This window comes from Protopterus annectens, chromosome 9.part0 (assembly GCF_019279795.1).
Source record: "Protopterus annectens isolate FY-2018-M chromosome 9.part0, PAN1.0, whole genome shotgun sequence".
NCBI classification, from domain to species: Eukaryota; Metazoa; Chordata; order Ceratodontiformes; family Protopteridae; genus Protopterus; species Protopterus annectens.
Genome location: NC_056743.1, coordinates 798,471,099 through 798,478,598, shown reverse-complemented (window position 1 = coordinate 798,478,598; position 7,500 = coordinate 798,471,099).

Here is a 7,500-nt window from a genome sequence, read left to right as displayed (position 1 = left end):
CACAAACTGTAACTGGAACGTCATAATTGTTCATTGGTTCCTTGTTTTCTGAAAAATTAGGTAAATTACAATATTTAGAAGTGGTTTTTGGTTAGTTTGCCAACATTGCAGTCACATTAATTCACTCTGCAGATTTAGGAATGAGTATAAACTACAGGTGTTCGGTAAGATGGTTTAGGTCTGATCATTCAGTATGGTCATACACTTCAACTGCCCAGATTTTTGCCTCAGATTTTTGGTCTGTTACTCATAAAATTTGTATTTTCCTGGCAAATCATTGAGAATTGAAGTCTCTAAACAATAACATACATTGGAGTTTCAATCATCATATATTTCAGAAAACACACACTTATGCAAACCTATTATTTTACCAACTTTCTAACAGTGATATTTAAAACATATTCCTGATTTCTGGCCTTTGTTCCTTCATTATTTTTAGCTTTGTCTTATTTTCTTGCTCTTAGAGGCTGATGGGTATGGATATGGTATCAGTGTTCTCTCTGCCTCAGGCTGCACTGTTGAAACCTGTATTAGGACAGCAGAGAAGCAGTTAGGCATGTGGGTGGATAATAACAAAAACTAGTGATGTGGAGCAAAAACTCTGCCCCCACTTCCAAACAGTGCTCCCTGGAAAAATAATATGGAAAACAGAGCAAATATACAACAGCTTCTCCCTGCTAGTCTTTGGCCCAATACTGCATGCTGGAAAGGATCTCACGACTGAGAAATGAAAATACATGTCCAAAATCAAGGCAAATGACAACAGTTGGAGAAAGGCAGCTAATCTTTGGGCTACAGACTGAAAATGAAGGTGAAAATAACAAGATTATAAGGGAAAATTAAATGGTTTATAATGATGCCAGACAGGCGGTGGTGCCGTGGTAGCGTTGTCGCCTCACAGTAAGACGCTGTCCGGTTCGATTCTCAGCTAGAGCGTCTTCTGCGTGGAGACATGCGTGAATGGGCGTACCTTCGTTGAAGGTTGTGCGTCAGGCCTGGCAAGCTGGTACATAAAAATCAACTGCCAATCCGACCCCTAACCGGGAAAAGCCAAAAGACACAAACAAACAACGATGCCAGACAGCTGATGATGCAGGACATTGCAAATACTTAGTTTTGAGAAAATCATTAGTGTGACAAGTGATGGGCTTTATAGACAATTTAAAGCTTTCATAGTTTCAACCACTTAAACACAGATATATTAAAGCTAGAAATATCTACACATACAATAGACATTGTGCAAATGCTACATTTGATGACATTTTTTTTGCAGTAATAATCACTAAAATGTAGCACCCTGTTGTGATTTTGCTATTTCTAACTACGTCATTGCTAGATACTTCTGAAATAATTTCATTAGTAATTAGTAACAATCTTAGCACCCAAACAAATAAGGACAATTTTATGAGCTTTTGGTTTCCTCACCATTTGGGTTATCCTAACATTGCATACCATTTAACTGTCCAGAACTTTGCAGAATGTCTAGATTTTTGCCTCAAGTTTTTGGCTTGTCCCTCATAAGAGTTGTTTTTGTTTTTCTTGCAAATCAAGGATTGCAGTCACTAACTAATGACAGATATTTGAGTTTCAGACTTCATATACTTCAGAAAAATGCATGCTAATATAAAACCTGTCATTCCAGAAACTTGTAAGATCAATATTTAAAAGATATCACTGATTTTTGGTCTTTGGCCAGAATTCTTACACTAAGAGGTTGGTATAGCCCGGAAAAGATGTTTCTACATGGACTGCATCACAACAGTGAGACTGCCACTACAGCTGCATTATTTGACAGCTTACTACCATCCAGAAGGGTCAAAGCAGGAATCACAAGGCTAGCTGCCAAAACCCATACACTGCCTACTGCATACGGAGACACAACCTTGGACCAGGAAAGTAATGCTGATGGAGTAAAGAGGGGCAAACTTCCATGTCCGACCTGCCAGCAGAGCCAGCTTGGTTCTCCCTTGTTAGGAACAACTGCATACTGACAATACAGAATTCTGACAAGCAAAAATTTGGTAGAAGTAAATGGCATGTGAAATAAGGAACGCTGCAGTAACACAGCCATAAATGAGCTGCACTCAAACAGCTACTGTAAATCCTTAGCACTTTTGCCACAAAGGCATTCAACCATTCCAGTTAGAAGCAGGGATCTTCTGTGGAGCAATCATGGCATAAACAACATTAAATCTTCCACATGACTGCAGCCAAAACTGCTCCATCCTCCTGCCACAATTACTGTGGCAGGACTGCTTTTGTAATGTGAATTAAATCCTTTCATGTTCTTCTTTTCCAACATCCCAAGGGAAGACTTTAGAATTCTGTACTTTTAACTAATATGCTTCAAAAATTCTACTCTTAACATGTCCCCACTGTGTAAGGTGAAGAGTACTACACCCAGCATCTAGGAGCACACAGATGTCTGTCTGCCTCTGCATCAGGAAGCTGGTACAAAAATGCAAGATCTTCAACAATGCATACAACAGTACCAGTGCATAGGAGATGTTTTCATTTCACTACCTAAACTAACACTAAGTTTTAGAATCACAGCTGACTATTATTTCGTATCATAGTATGTTACATAATTTCTTTGCTGTAGAACTATGGACTAGGTCTAAAATAAGGGTCTATACTAAATCAGTGAATGCTTAAAAAAGCGAACAGTGATTTATCGACCCCATGTAAGTGAAAGCTTACAATCCTGAACACATGGAACAGCGATTTTTTCCCCTGTGAAAAAATCGCTGTTCCACAAAAAAATAAAAATAAAAACTTCAAAGCATTACATAAAATGGGGGGCTGTGTCCCCCACACCCCTCCTACTTAAATATACCAACTCCAAGATTGCACTACACTGAAGAAAACAGTGGAGGTGGCCAAGCGATTTCTTTCTCAGAGAAATAAATCGTTTATATGCCATTTCACTATTTTGCTGTTTCGTGTTTTCAAGTTCGATCAAGACGCATTCAGAGAATTGTGTCTTCAATTATATAAGAACCCTAAAATAATCAAGGGACAAAGGCGCAAAATCAAGGGCAATTTTAGTTCACCTGGAAAGTTACTAAAATAAGTTTTGCGTCAGTATGCATTGTTTAAAGTATGAAACTCTAATGCCTAACATTATTGATTGAATATAATTCTCAATGATTTACAAGATAATCAAATGTGTTATCATGGAGAGAGCTAAATTTTACTAGATAATCAAACATGTTATCAGGGAGAGAGTAAAATTCTAAGGCAAAATAAGGGACAGTTGGGACCAAAGGTAGAGAGTTTAAGTTACAACAGTTTAGGTTAGAAAAATGATTTTTGCTCCCAATCTACCAAGATATATTTCTGTGGGACTCTGCAGCCCAAATCGGTCTGTCCTTCCAACAATAGAAACAAGAAGTAACCAATCCTACGTGATGTCAAGACAGGCTCAAATGAAAAACAATAAATACAAAGGCAGTGGTGTTTCCATATTCATAAGGGATGCACACACCTCCAGACTGGTAGCCCAACATAACACATCTGAGATACTTCAGGTGCAGCTAACACTGGGAAGACAGCAATTCAGGTCGTAGCCTGCTACAGGTCCCGAACCATGTCCCAGAACTCACACTCCACATTCCTAAGCACCCTGGAGAATATTAGGGTCCAACCTAACACTCTCATACTGGGTGACTTCAAATTCCCCTCCATTAACTGGAAGAACTACTCATGTACCAATACACTTGCCCAACGTTTCCTGGAATTCATTAATTCCAATGCCCTGGACCAGCCTGTTCTTACCCCTACTAGAGGTAGCAACATCCTTCACCTGGTCATTACTAACATGGGCGACCGTTGCTCTATACCATTAGTCAACTCCTCCTTGGTTAGATCCGAACACAAAATAATCACCTTGGAAATCCACATCCCTCCCACCCCCCAGAAAAGGTAATCAGCATAAAAAACGTATCCAAAGCTAATTTTGGAGTCCTAAAAACAGAGGTGGCTAACTTCACGGTACCCATGCAAATGGAGATCAGTTCAATTACCGCTGAATCATACACCAATGCACTGTATGAACACGTACACAAATGCATGGATCTCGCCATACCCAATAGAACCAAGACGCTCTCCTCCAAAAAAAGGAAGCCAATCTTGTGGTCCCCTGCCATAACAAACTCTACAACAGAAGGAGAAAACTGATGCAGAATAAGGTGAAGTCCAAAGACTGGAAAAACTCCGTTATCAGCCTCGACAAAAAGTTGAGATCCCTCATTAAATCCTCTAAAGCTAGCTATGAAAACAGAACTGCAGCATATAGTGAAGACAACCACAAGGCCTTTTGTAGTTATGTAAAGAATCTCCATGGCAATGCCCAGATTTGCTCTGAGCTACTGCACAATGGTACCTCCTACACTGAGCCAACAGATATTGCCAATATACTGGCCGACAGATTCAGTGCCAACTTTACCCCCCACCCCAAGGGACCAGTCACAATACCAGTAGATTACCAGGAACCCAGTATTACTGCTGCACAGGTTAAAACAGCACTGACGACAACCGACGCCGGACCTAGACTTTGGAGTTCGGCCGACCAAGGACCCGCCTGACGGCAGGATAACCCATCTGTAATGACTGCAGCTGTATGCACGATGAACATCAGCACTGTCCCAAGGCCAAGAATACAGCTTCTATGGGACCTGACAATATTCCTGGCTTTGTTCTACAAGAACCACAGAGTGAACTGGCACCTCACCTGTGTGCCCTGTTCAATCACAGCCTCATCTCAGGCTTTGTCCCTACTGAATGGCTCACTGCTACAGTCATCCATTTCCACAAATGAGGAGTGACTACAGACCCTGGGAACTATCGCCCCATTAGCCTGACGAGTCTGATATGCAAAGCTATGGAACGCATCATCATGGACCTAATAAACAAGGATATAGGGAATCTCCAAACTCTGGATCCCACACAGTTTGATTTTGTGAAGGGTGGATCATGCCTGCTCAACTTGGTTGACTTCCTTGAGTCAGTCACCAGAGCTGTGGATGAAGGCAAGTTAGTTCATACAGCCTACCTTGATCTGGCCAAGGCCTTTGATACCATTCCCCACTCAGGAATCATAGCAAAACTCACTCAGCTAGGCAACAACCCCTGTATCACTAGGTGGGTTGCAAACTGGCTCACAGGTAGAAACAACAGTGTGAAAGTAGCTGACTCCAAGTCAGACTGCAGACCAATCACGAATGGAGTCCCACAGTATTTGGTCCTGGGTCCTCTCCTGTTTGGTATCTACTTCCCTGAAGTCCAGGCCAACACGAAGGGACTCTAGCTGATAAAGTTTGCAGATGATTGCAAGTTGGGAGCTATCAACTCATAAAGTGATGCTAACATCCTACAGAAAAGGCCGCACTGAGACCAACAACTGGTGTCAGAACCATGGCCTTAAGCTGAATGCCAAAAAAAAGTGTCATCCCCTTTGGGAAAAACACAGTTCCCATAAATTACCGCATCAATGGTAGTCCACTGAACACAGAAGGTGTTATAAGAGATCTGGGAACACAGGTTGACAGCAATCTCTCCTTTGACCACCACATTGCCACTGTGGTCAGAAAGTCCTTCTATGTGGCACATTTCATTACTAAGGGTTTTGCATACAGGAAGAAAGAGGTCATTGTCTCCCTGTATTCTTCCCTCATTAGGCCAATCATTGAGTACAATGTCCCATTTGGCATGTACCTCACTAAACACCTGCAACAACTGGAGAGGCCACAAAAATACCTCACAAAGAGGATCCTAGGCCTTAAACATTTGTCCTATATGGACGGACCCAAAAAACTCCAACTATTCTCTGTCTCATATCGCCTACTTAGAGGCGATCTCTGCTTGACTTACAAACCCATGTCTGACCCAGCTCTGTAGAAATGCTACATCTAAAGAAATCCCAAACCCTCCGCACCACACACTCCAGTGACCTCAACCTCATTACCACAATCAACAGAACATGCTGGAGGGACAGGTTCATAACCCAGAGACTGGCCATGCTATGGCATAGACTTCCCATACATGTCAAGCAGAGCACCTCACTGGCCTTTTTCAAGAGAAATATTAATGAGTGGATGAGAAATAGGAAATTCACCCGAGGGATCACTCCAGTGGCTTTACTCGACAGAGGCACTAGGAACTAAGGTCAGGTGGCACAATGCCAGGGTAATCCTATGAGCTAGGCTTGTAAAGGCTCCAGGGCCATTAGCTTAGTACACACCTATGAACCTATTACTATTACAGCACAAAACTATAGCTGAGTACTGCTTCTCACAGAAAAGTTTAACAAAGGCAAATGAAAATATTAGCACAAATGCATAAAGTAAACATTATTGAACTATTTTATTTTTACCTTTCTGACTTAACATAACACAAACCTGCTGTAGACAGAACACATCCCTTTACCTCTCTCTACCAACACAATGCTGGAAAAGACAAACCTTTGGGGTGCATCAAGTGGTACATTTCTACCTAAACAACTCACTAATTTATTGTAAGTCATTTTAATTACCTAAATTCTGCTGGTAATTACAATCAGTGGCAGAATACTGGCCCCTGGTCACTAGGATTACATTACAGAAATAGCAAAGGGAGGGTGGGGAGGAGGTGTCTATCACATCACAGCTGGTCCCAGTTACATAGAATTTACAGGAGATGGTAAATAATTCAAGACTGAAGGTACTAGCTGAAGTCTGCAGTGGTGTGGTGGATGCAAATATTAAGAAGAATCATGAAAGGGGTATTTGGGCATGTCCGTTTCTACTCAAAGTGCAGTCACTACTTTTCGTTGCAGATTAAATCCTTAGCTAACTCTTTAAATTGCAGTGTACCAAATAAAAACTTATTTCTTTCTTTTTTTTTTTTAATTTGCTACTTAGAATGATTAAGATGCTGTTTAGTTTGCATTTTAAATGTTTATCATTTATTCACGGATATTACTTGGAAAATATTAGCAAGACACTTCTTCTGCTGTACAATATTCTAGTGCACACGTTACGTACTTACTGATATTGTTAGTGAGGCTTGTGACTTTAGAACTGATGGCTGTAAAACTGATAACATCAGTAATACTGAGAAGTCAAATACCATGTAACAAGCATCAAACTTTTAAGAGAAGCAGCAAATACTAGCACTAGAATTATATAATGGCTTCCATCTAAAACTTTTTTATAACTGCTAGGGGAGATTTCCAAATAAATAGCTGCTGTAAAGTAAAGGGTATTAGCTGGAGTTCTATTCTGGGGTCTGCCTTCCAGACAGTGTTACAATACTGGCGCACTGCTAGCATAAGCAAAACTAATCTTTGGTTACAATATTAATAAAGGTTCTCGCTTCGGTAATATACTGAGGCAAAGCAAAACAGAAAATCCATCTTGTCTGTTCCCTCCCTAATTTTTTTTATACAAAATCAGGGAAAAAGCAAGCACATGTGAAAATGCCTCATTAATAATCAGATCCTCTTATTTAATGCTCTACAGG